This window comes from Peromyscus maniculatus, chromosome 4, assembly GCF_049852395.1.
Source record: "Peromyscus maniculatus bairdii isolate BWxNUB_F1_BW_parent chromosome 4, HU_Pman_BW_mat_3.1, whole genome shotgun sequence".
NCBI lineage: Eukaryota > Metazoa > Chordata > Mammalia > Rodentia > Cricetidae > Peromyscus > Peromyscus maniculatus.
In genome coordinates this window covers 45,171,631-45,184,131 of record NC_134855.1, presented here as the reverse complement: position 1 = coordinate 45,184,131, position 12,501 = coordinate 45,171,631, and the positions used below count along the sequence as shown (strand labels likewise).

Here is a 12,501-nt window from a genome sequence, read left to right as displayed (position 1 = left end):
ATAAAAACACACCCTGTGCCAATTATTGGGGTGAATGCTGGAAGATCAGAGAAGCAGAACCAGCCACAGCCAACTCACCTTGCAATTCCTCAGCTGATCCTGTTTCCTCAGAGTGGAAGACTCTGAGTCCTCATCCAGAACGAATCTCAGCTAAACTACTGCTAAAAGCCTAAAAGTTTAACTGACCCTAGTTCCTGGTTTTCACACCTTATATACCTTTCTGCTTCCTGCCATCACTTCCTGGGATTAAAGGCGTGTGTCACCATGCCTGGCTGTTTCCAATATGGCTTTGAACTCACAGAGATCCAGATGGATCTCTGCCTCAAGAATGCTAGGATTAAAGGTGTGGGTGCCACCATTTTCTGGCCTCTATATCTAGTGGCTGTTCTGTTCTCTGACCCGAGATAAGTTTATTAGGATTCACAATATATTGGGGAACACAATGTATCTCCACACCAGCCACCATTTAATTTTCTTTAGAAGTTATGATTTATCATCAATAGGTATGAAACAGTCAATTATAATGCCCTGCCAATCTTATCAAAATTATTTCTTATACTTAAAACTACAATATTCACAATTACACTATCCAAAATAATAAATTCTACGATTTTATCTAAGCTTACACAAATACATAATGGATTTAATTAAGATCGTCCTTCATAATACATTTTGTATCTTTTTATTCCATAAGCAAGGCCTAATGTAATTGCTAAACTTTCAAAATAATGCAACAGATCCAAGTTAAAACTAAGACTTAAGTGTATGAAGCACAATTTACCCATTCCTTCTTTACTGGATAACAGATTATTTCTATGTCCACATTTTTCAAAGAGTACTTCAATAAAATTGTGTTCGTCTCTGGTTAATTAAAATGTAATATATATTAATAAAGTTTTGGTACTGAAACAAAGGGAGTTTTTAAGGCTCTTCACATACACAGTGAATATCTGAAGTTTTGACCTGTCTGGTATCTTCTACTTTCCCTTCTGGTGATTAACAGTTCTCTGGTTTTCCTTAAAATGTGCTTTTGAAGTGCTAAAACTCAAGACGCACTCTGAGCAAAGCATGGGAATGCAACCTGAAGTGATCCAGGTTTATTCCCCATTCTAGGAATGTTGGCTTGAAGCAAAGGAAAACAGAGAAGAATTGATGATTCCTCCCATTGGTGACTGGACCTGGAAAAGAACTCATCAGTTTCTCAAAGGATCTCTGTAACCACTCTGCTTCTCTCCACTGCTTCTCATTCTGTAAGCTACAAATTTCATCCCTTTCTCATGCTTCCTATTCCTTAAGGTAGTCATTAGTGACTTCTGTTTGACAGAGCTAAAGAAATGTATAAACGCCAATGAACAGCATGATGGGAAGTCCAAGAGTCTGTATTCTACCTTGTCCTCATTGTTTTGATCAGTCTTTATAAACGAACCAACATTCATTAAAAACTTTGGTATTCCAGCAAGAGCTTTAGAAATGTCTCATCAAAAATTTACCTTTGTTTTTTTATCACTAAATTAATACTTAAATGCTTACAGGGTTTGCATGTTTGCAAATTATGAAAACATTTTCTGTCCACTCTTGCTTTTGTGATATTTAAAGTTTTTGTATAATAATGATACTCATTGTGCCTAATTACATTCAATTTTCCTGCATAAATAATGAACATGAATCCCATTCTTCAATTAATTTTCAGTCCACTGTAGGGGGATAAATAGAGATATATAAGTTGAGAATTATAACAGTGAAAAGCCCTCTATTCGCAGAAAACCCAGATAAGCTCCTGTAAGGGTGGATATTAAATCACTATTAGTAATTTGTGCTAAGAAAATTTCTTGTTTAATTCATTTATAATTATACTTAAGGCATTTTTACAGGTGAAATGTTAACTTGTACAAAATTAAAACCTTATATTTTCTCCATATATTTATGCATAATAAGTCTCTAGCTTCGCTTAGTTTCAGACCATTCTGTGCTAAATATTAACTACATGTGCTCTTTAATTTAGAATGCAATATGGTCACCTATTGTCTCAAAAATTACTCTATTTCCTGTAATCATATGTTAATCACATTTTTTTTAATTTCACAGAGATCTGAAATTTATTTTCAAGTTTTGCTCTGTGGTCTTTATTCTCTTCTCCGTGTTTGCTTGTTAATAATACACTGATAAAGGGTAGAGAAATTATTATAATCTTGGTATCCTTAATGATTTGACAGGTTAACTTCTCAGAGTGATTTATATTTAAACAGTTTTGCTAATAAAATCCACTTGATATTCCAGATAAATTTACTTCTTTTTTAAAAAACAGTTTTGTTGTGCCTGGGACTGAAGTAACCAACATGCTAAGAAGTAGTTTTCTGCAACTTACCTTCATCTTCAGTCTCAGGTAAGTGCCAGAATCTCTGTAAATTTCTCAATGGCCTCTCTGCAATTAATGTGATGTCTCTGCATAATTCCACTTGAGCCTATGTGCACATAGGCACCTACACATTTACTTACATTTATTGCAAATATCATTTAATGAAGTTTTCAGTTTTAATATCCTCTGATATTAGCTTCATGCGACATATAAAGGAGAAAATTTCACAGTATTGAATAACTATAACATTTAACATATAAAGAGTTGGAATATAAATTATATATATATGAATTGTGTATGTGGGAAAGAGAGAGAGGGAGGGGAAGGGAGAGGAGAGGAGAAGAAGGAGAGGACAGGGGAGGGGACCAGAGGGGAGAGGTCATCTGAGAGAAGAAGTGTATCAAAGAGAAAAATCAACATCATATTGGGGGGAAATGACTATTTTTAGCTCACCACGTGATTTCAGGATTGGCCTATTTTGTAGTTTAGTCAGCAACTTTAGAAACTAGAAGATTATCATCAGGAAATTAGGCCAAAATAGTTTCTAAAATAGTTTCAGAGATGCAGTCCATTGTTTGTTAGCTGCTGTTTGTTTTGAAATGTAGCACCTGCCCCCTTTGTAATTAGATAGCTGTGTTCACTCAGAGAAGGAACTAGTATTACTCATATTTGATCTGTGTGTGTTCTCAAATATCGAAATAGAAGAATTATTAATGCATCATTGTATAGACATGAGCTAGAGTAGTGATGGTCCAGAATGTATATTTACTAGCTTACTACTGATATAAAGACAGCCTCGGTGTAGTCTTTACATAGTATGCATGAGTCCGCGGCACATCTGTGTATATTTAGCACGTTCCTTCTTGTCTAACAGCATCTAAACTTACAATTGATTGCATATTAAGAAACTGATGGAAGTGGATGCAGAGATCCACGGCCAGGCCCCAGGTGGAGCTCCAGGAATCCAATCGGCGAGAAAGAGGAGGGATTGTATGAGCAAGAATTATTGAGACCAAGATTGGAAAAAGCACAGGGACAAATAGCCAAACTAGTGGAAACACATGAACTATGAACCAATAGTTGAGGAGCCCCCAACTGGATCAGGCCCTCTGGATAACTGAGACAGTTGATTAGCTTGAACTGTTTGGGAGTCACCCAGACAGTGGGACTGGGACCTGTCCTCAGTGCATGAGCTGGCTGTTTGGAGCCTGGGACTTATACAGGGACACTTTGCTCAGCCTGGGAGGAGGGGACTGGACCTGCCTCGACTGAATCTACCAGGTTGAGCTGAATCCCAAGAGGAGTCCTTGCCCTGGAGAAGATTGGAATAGGGGGTGGGCTGGGAGGAGGATGGAGGGGGGGCAGGAGGATGGAGGACAGGGGAATCCATCGTTGATATGTAAAATTAAATCAAATTATAAAATTACAAAAATAAAAAAAATAAATAAAATAAAAACTCAGAAAATAAATGTTGATGAAGATGGGGGAAAACAAAGAAAGAAAGAAACTGCCTCTGGGATTTGTCCTTACTGAGTGCTAGGACAGAAAGAAACTTGCCTGAAAGTCTATCTCCACAGGGAACTGACTCAACCATTATGTCTCTTATATATGTCAGGGACCCACTGGTCATGAAAAGTCAAAAATAAGTCAATGACAACAATCAGTATGTAGCATTACTATATATAGTATAAACCATCTAGTCAGCTAGAAACTTTTATGACAATGATTTTACTATGTACAGGCTGTTTTATGATGGAATTCCACAGTTTCTTATTTCTTCTTTATGAGAACTAAAAGGCAGACACTAATACTTTCAAATTCCTTCATCACTCATTCACGTTATCCCCCTGTGCTCTGAATTTTCCTTTTGTGGCATGTGTGGTGAACTGCTGCCACTGTTCTCATTTTATGAAGCTAACAGAAAAGTAGTAGTTAAAGTTTTATATGTCATGGTTTCCTTATTCTAAAACATTTAAGAAGAAAAACAATAAGAGCTTGCCAACAATTTGGGGATTTCTCAGAGTCTCTGAATTCATCTATTAATCACTGAATTTCAGAGACCCCAGAAAGGGAGACATTTCAGTTTAGAGATTCTAGCATGTAGAGCAGATTATATGAGTCTATAAATACAGCATTAGAGATCATATACATCATATTCTATAGGTACAAAAACTGACGTAAATACAAACATTTCATTGCAAACTTATGTACAACCCAATAAGTCTTACATGGCATCTCTAAATGCACCACAATTGATCACTTTTTTGGTTCTACTATAGTATTAATACAATGTAATATTAAGTCATATATTAAGATACTATATGTACAAATGATTAGATGCTTTCATTTCTTCTTTCCTGGATATTTTACAAAACGTTAACTCTCAGGGTAAATGTATATGGTGATAGACTGTGTTTCAAACACTGCTTCTAAACCTAGCTCCACTTTCACTGAATTTAGATACCTTCCTGAAGTAAAATCCACCCTTACTCAGAGAGGACACTCGGGCTAAGGATCTGTGTTCTTCCCGGGTTAGGACATTTGATTCCTGCATAGCTCCTATCAAACAACTTCGCCGTCAGCTTGGGTGCGCTAGATATAATCATCTGCTAACCTTCTTTTTAAAACACCTGTTTTCTAAAGTTTGTAGTTAGGAAAGAAAGGAGGAAAATAGCATAAAAGGGAGAAAATACTAAGTGAGTGATACTTACATATTTTTGGCTCTGGAGAATAAAATACTCAGATGGTAATATCAGAAGGCTCTCTACATCTCATAAACCTAGACTGGATCACTAAAATTTTGAATGTTTTCTTCGATAATGGAAAACCATTGAGAACTAACTGTTAGCCCGACACATGTCATACTAATTCTCAGTCACACTAGGGCTGCAGAGCAAGCTGGCAATCACTTATTCTGCAGTACAGCTTCTTGAGTGTATAAACTTCACTTTCCTTAATATGAATATATTATTTACAAACTAGTTTCTGAAAAATTAAGCTCGATCCACTGTTCACAAGGGGTAAGTGATAATGATCTTTTTAGATATAGGCTAAACTTTAAGGAAAATAATGCAATGGAAGGAAGCACAGAAAATTAAATCGAAATCATAATCACATACACACACACACACACACACACACACACACACACTTGTTGAAACGAAACAGTCAGGGCACAATTTTGAAAAGTTTTATTTGTAACGGAACTGTGTCTGGATAACCAACTTGATTTTTAACTAAAGACGGACTTTCTTGGCAGCTTTCCAATTGTTTTGGCATTTCTTACCAGAGAATTGGATCATAAGTCTTTTATTGATGACAATCTTAATGGCAATACTGGCTCCAAAATTCAGGGCTTGTGATTGGCCTTTACAAATGCCATGGATTTGACACTTTCAACGCAAAAGTAGAATTTCTTTCATTAAAATTATGCCTTTGAATCCATCCTTAGCCACCATCAACAAACTCAATTCCTTTGGACAACATTTTATATATAAGTTGAATTTGGATAGTCATAAATGCCTTTTAAAAACTATTTAAATTAATTTTGCTAAAGGTCAAATTCTTTATTCCTTAGTTCCTGTGAAAAATATTCTGGGTTGATTTAGAATTTTTGAGACAAGGTGTCAATAGGTAGCTACGGATGATTTCAAATTTACAATCACCATGGCTCAGCTAACTAAAATAAGGCTAGGATTACAATTGTTTGCCATGATGTAGAGATCCACAGCCAAGGACCAGGCTGAGCTCCAGGAATCCAGTTGGAAAGGGAAGAGGGATTCTATGTGCAAGGAGTATCAAGATCACGATGCAGAAATCTACAGAGACAACCAAACTAAACTAGTGGGAACTCGTGAAATTTAGACTGTGGAGCCTGCATGGAACTGGACTAGGCCCTCTGCATAAGCAAAACAGTTGTGTAGCTTGGTCTGTTTAAGAGGCCCCTGGGAGTAGAATCAGAATCTATCCCTGGTGCATGAGCTGGCTTTTTGGAGCCCATAACCTATGGTGGGACACTTTGCATAACCTTGATGCAGGGAGGAGAGGTTTGGACCTGCCTCAACTGAATGTACCTGACCTTGCTGACTTCCCATGGGAGGCCTCACCTTTTTGGAGGAGGGAATTGGGAGGACTGGGGTGGGAAGGCTGAGAGGGGAGTGGGAGGAGGGATGAAAGCTGGAACTGTGGTTGGTATGTAAAATGAACAAAAAATTTCTTGATAAATAAACAAATGAAAACAAGTGCATGCCACCACACCTTACAGAATGTTAAACATTTTAAAGAATAGATATCTTGTACTTTCATTGTTTGATTGTCTTGGGGGCACCAAACTTTATCTTAACACTCATGTCCAGTGGGTGTTCTTGTGGGCCTCATACACAACTGTAAGACCAGCAAACATGGAGTTATCTTGCTTGACAGTTTCAACATTCACTCAAGTACTTGAGAGGGATATATAAATTAATGTGCATTAATTGAACAGATAATTAAATAGAAAAACGGAGCCATGGAGGAAGGGCATAGAAAATACACGTCGGTAGAAGAACAGTATACTAGTTTTTATTGTTTTATTTGTTATGATCTATTTATCTGAATAGCACATAATGGCAGTTGTCTCTGTCTTTATTCTATGATAAAGTTCTAACACCCCCAACAACATTCACCCACGCATTGGGAACAAAGTGCAATTTACTAAGATTTGCTTTATTAAGCCAGCATCATAATCAATAACAGGTTACTAAAAGGGTTGACAATATTGCCAAATGAATAATATTTCTCATACAGAATAGACTTGTTAACTTGTTTCAAATGCATAGCAATCACAGTCCTCCTAGCTCGCTCGCTCTCTCTCTCTCTCTCTCTCTCTCTCTCTCTCTCTCTCTCTCTCTCTCTCTCTCTTCCTCCCTCCCTCTCTCTCTCTCCCCCCTCTCTCTGGTGTGTGTATGGCATATATGTGTATGCATGGGGAGAGAAAAGGACAGAGTGACAAAGACAGGATAAAAATAACTTTCTGATTTACTACTGGTTGAGATTTGCAACTACCCTGAACTTCTTAGTTTTATGAAAAGAATGATCTCATCACAGATAAAAATAAATTTATACAAAACAAATTATCTTTATCACATTTTATGAATACATTCTTATTTTTGATTATTTGACATGTATGATCTGTTTCATAATGTAATTGGACCTATTGCACTTTGTCATATAAGTCATTACCTTTTTGGAAGAATTAATCAGCAAAAAATGAAATTAAAATTTAGTAGAGGTCGAAAAGTACATTTAGTGACCTGGAGATTTGACAACTTGACATTTATTTGAGTTAGTAAAATCTGTGTAGAATATAAGGCAGCCTAAGCTCATGGGCTACCCTGCAGAAAAATAAGCCATACTTGAAAGAAATTTGAAGGCTTGAATTGCTTGTAGAAACTAAGTGGCTACTCTACCCATTACTTCCCACAACCAGTTTGCCCTTTCCTCCTGACTCCTACAGGCTAGCTTCACTGGGCTTACACATAAACATACTTCTGCTTTTATCTTAATTTATGGACATGCACACCTTTCTCTAAATTTTAATATATTTATTCTAATTGTTCAAAAGGTGTATTGACCTGAAAAAGATTCTTTTCCAAATTATAAGCTTCCCTTTAAAAAGGCCACCATAAAATGAGTACATTATTCTATTTTAAGACTTGTAATTTACCCTACTATATAATGCAGTCTACTTAGATGTTACTTGATAGCAACTCAAGAGGCACTTTCTTAGCCAAATTGTTAAAATTCTCCTAAGAAGTTCCATTTTTTAATATTGGTTGTTATTACTCATTTCCTTTAAATTTAAGTTTATTTGGGGTTATTTATTTATAGTGTGTGACAAATTTTAATCTTATACCTTCATACCAAGCCATAGTGAATACAAACATATTTTTTGCCAGTCTACAGGTTTGCATAAAAAGACCCACAAAACTAAAATCAGCCATTTAGTATGGTAATAATAGTCACAAAGTACCAAACATTACAGTAACTTAGAAGTTGGTATAATTAAAAAAAATCACCTGAAGATAGGTGAATCTTGATGAGAAATCTAACAATGTATATTTTAAATATATCAGAGAAACAGACTTTGGAGCCAGAAGTCATACGTATTAAAAACAAATATTCACTAGCAATTTCTACTAAATACCAACTGCCACCACACCAGGAAAAAAAAAAAAAGTATCACTGCTACCTCATTGTAAATTGCTCATTTCTTTTAGAATAACTTAGTTACTAAACTGAGGGAAAATAGAATCTTTACTTTGCAAACTACAAAGACACCTAGAGGCAAAGGCCTGGGGTTTTAAAGAGCTCTCTCCTTTCTGCCTGTAATATTCCTGTGAGGTACCTTACTTTCATTTTCACTGTTCTACCAAACCAGAAATGAAGCCAAACAAAGCGGTTTTGGGGTCTTAAGTCTGAGTATTTGTTGTTGTTGCTGGGCTGGGTTTGTTCTGTGCTTGAACAACAGATTCCTCCGATTTAAAAGATAACACAGTTTCAAACAGGGAAAGTGCTTTCGCCAGTTCAAGATCCTGTTCCCTATGTTAAGCCAATTTTGTTCTTCCCAACACTGCCAGCCAGAGGAGCTGCCCTCCCCACCCCAACAGCTCCCTGCAATCCCATCTCATGTCACAGACAGAGCCTGTCCCTGCAAAGTGCCTTAGTGCTGAAATATTTAATGAAGTTTCAAAAGGAGAGATTCCTATGGAGACATCGGATCTCGGAGAAAACAGTCGCTAGCACTTTAAGTTTGTGCGTCCTAAACAGGGATGGGATAGCCACTGCAGTGAGCTTTAGAGATCGGGACTCAGCCGGAGAGCAATACCCAGTTGCAGCGGCGCATAAAATTCATCTTCTGCGGAAAAGGGTTGCAGTGTACATGGAACTCGCAATGGCTTTACAATATGGAACATGTGGGAAAAACAAAAATCAGCATACGCCCTGAAAGAAACTAGATACAAAAACCTGGTTAGCTTTGCTAGTTGATGTGCTCCCAAGTCTGGTGGCCCAGATCCCAGCAGGCTTGAAGTTTTCCAGTGCATAGCAGCTCTCACAGCATCTGTCCCAGGACACACCAGTACCAAGCTGGGACCGCACACCTGTCAAGCGGCCGGGGAGCAAGTGACTCCTCCAGGACGTTCCTCCGCCATTCACACTAGCTCCACTCCACCTCTGCCCTGTGGTCCCGTCGCGTCCACCTGAGCCCAAAAGGCGCCAAACCTTTGGATCGGAGGAATTCTCTCCACCCCAAATCTGCGCTCCTGGAAAGTGTACTGAGCCCTCCCATGCGCGGCTTCTGCCACCTAAAAGCGGTCAGTCCCCAAGCCTAGCCTCTGGCCCTTGCCCCACATCAACTTCGCTTTGCTCCTCTTCAGCAAGGTGGACCAACCATTACTCTCTGCTCCAAAGTCCCTGGCGTAAAGTGAGACTCTGGGGAGCCTCAGTGAATGCGCTTCTCCCCTAGCGCGCCAGACCCAAGGGCTCCTTTTCATTAAGGCAATAAAGTTCAATTTGCCCAGCTCCTTCTGAGCCAGGGGAGACTTTCCAGTGCACCGTGTTCTCCCTCCAGCCAAACTAAAAACATCCTGTTCACTCCATCCCAGCCGGGATCCTTGAAGGACACCGGTCCACATAAAGGGGACCTACTCCTCTCCTTGCAAAGTGCCCCAAACCTCGTGCGTGTGTGTGCGCGCGCACATACACACACATACCCACACTCTCTCACACACACAATGCCATCCACGCGCTGTCAAAGTCTGTCACTGCCTAAGCCAGAAGGCAGGAGCTGAAGCTGCACCGGCACGAGCATCAGCCTGGCCAGGCAAAATGACTCGCCGTCCAGGTCCCAAACATCCTTGTCCGGATGCACTGGACGCTAAGCGCCTCGTAAGCACCCTAAGATCACAAAGCAGTCTAGGGAGCCGCACCTTACCCGCGGGACGCACGGTCTCTGGCCGTTCAGCTGGCCCGCGGGCCACAGGGACGCTGCAGCCGGGGTCCCAAAGATGCTTATTCTCCGCTGCCGCTGCCCGGATCCCCGGCGCCAGCATCACTTCTCCCCCGCCTCCGCCTCCTCGTGCTCCGCTCGCGCGCCCGCCCCTCCCGGCGGCCTCCTGCAAGCCCCGCGGCGCTGGCTGCGCGCGGTGGACAGCGGCGGAGGCGGCGGTGGCGCCCGCGCGGGCTCGCTCAGCTGCACCAGCCGAGCAGCCGCGGCGGCAGCCGGAGCACCGGAGCCGGGCTGCGCTTCCCCGGCGACGGCTCTGGCCTCGGCGACTGACAACGCCCGGCAGCCAATCGCCGCCTCGCCCCGCGCGGCGGGGGGAGACCAATCAGAGCGGAAGGCCCAAGGTTTGCCTCCGCCTTTGCTCAGCAGGCTTGTTTCCGGGAGAGGATGCTGCTGGGGTGTGGGATGGGGGAAGGCAGGGTTGGTGCGCAGGGTGGGGGGCTCAGGGCCCGGAGACCAAGATTCAGGGAAGAAGCCCGGCCCACAAATCTGGGCCAGGGGCGCTTTCTGACTGTCATCGGAGAGCGTCTTGGCATGACCGGACACTCCCGGTGACAGTCCCCAGAGCCTTGGCACGGAGGTTCAGCGTCCTGGCATCACTGTGCAGCGGTCTGGGGACCCAAGTAGAAGCAGCGCTTCTGGAGACTGAATCCCTGGAGGTGGTCACTGCCTTGAAGGAAGCAAGCAAAGTCACCAGACAGCGCCCCCCTCCTTCTTGATTTGGCAGCTGGAAAGTGGTACCTCTAGTAGTAATCAGCCTAGACAAGCCCAACCTAGAAAAGGGACACACTGAGAAACGTTTTCAAAGTTCCTGGCAGAGTGGACCTTCCTTTTCTGCTCTCCATATAAACTTCAACCCGGTAAAACAACCACCTAAGGAAAACAACAGAAACCACACAGAGGCAGCCAGTCCGGTTTAAGCAGACGACTTAATTACCTAGCACTTGCACGTTGGTTTTATTCACTCATTTGGGGACCATCAAGTCAACCTGATCCAAGAGGTTTTCAGAGTGCGTATGCAAATGTGTCTAAACACTAAGTGATACTGTTTGGCAGAACACGAAAAAAGAAACCTAGCCTGTTCTACTCTTTCCTACAAACGCTAATAATTCTTCCTTGTAGAGTGTTTTAATTTTCTAGTGCAAATATGTAAAAATGGCCATCAAAAGGACCCAGAGGACTACTTAAAAGCTTCCACACTTAATTTCTAGAAACAAAGAAAAGGAAAAGCAAAAACAAAACATCTACACAACGGTTTGAACAGGAGAGAGACACCCCCAAATGACCCTTGCTCTCCATGGAGATAGTAAGAGCCACTCCACAAGGCTTTTTGTGAGTGTTTAAAAAAAAATCAAGTGTTTAAATTTTAGCTACATCATTTTCTGATAAATGACTTGAATTCAGTATGTCTTTTATTTTTATTTCTCTGTTGCTCTTCAGTGTACTAGTTGTTAAGTGGCTCGGTGGTTTTTATTGTACTCAACATCCATTTCTTCATTTACCTTTTTTTTTTTTTTAAAAAAAAAGTGTATTCTTTGATTTCCAAAACAAACCCTGCACAAACTTTTTGGGCTTTATAAGGAAATGTAGCCTTGCATTATATCACCAGGTTTTCACTATAGAGAATATTCTCAGACCTTCAGTGTTTTCTGTGGCTTCCTTGCCCTCAGCCATTTGATCCATCTAGCCAGGCTATCTCTTTCTAAAGAACTGGTTGTGCTAACAGACAGTAAACCACCCCCTTTTTTAAACAGCTAAAAAAATGAGATGTAGACTATTTCTTTTATTTATTTTTTAACATGGAGGTCTTGACGATACTTGTTAATTTTTTAATTATACATGTATGCATTATTATTGGATAATGAGAAAGAAACAGTATCCTCACAGACTGTTCAAGAAAATCCATATAGAAATGAAGTATAGGAAAGGAAGGAAAAAATGTGTGATTTATTCAAAAATATTTTTGGCAGGAGTAGTTGATATTTGTAAAACATACAAATCCTAAAGTTAGAAAGTCAAAAAGCCATATGGCTGGAAGCCATGCTCAGCCTTGATGCAGTGGGGAAGGGCTTGGACCTGCCTCAACTGAATGTACCAGGCT

General features: G+C 40.4%; 1 protein-coding gene across 6 annotated transcripts in view; it reads right to left on the bottom strand.

Moving 5' to 3' along the window:
- B3galt1 (beta-1,3-galactosyltransferase 1) overlaps positions 1-10,562 on the bottom strand; it is a 567,531-nt gene extending 556,969 nt beyond the window's left edge. For 5 of the 6 annotated variants that reach the window (XM_042275402.2, XM_076569592.1, XM_076569594.1 and 2 more), the window contains exon 1: positions 10,329-10,562. The gene's annotated coding sequence lies outside the window, so the exon portion shown is untranslated. Of the gene's footprint in view, positions 1-10,323 lie in introns of all 6 variants that reach the window. The other variant, XM_042275403.2, reaches the window with a different exon arrangement.
- Positions 10,563-12,501: the final 1,939 nt, after the last annotated feature.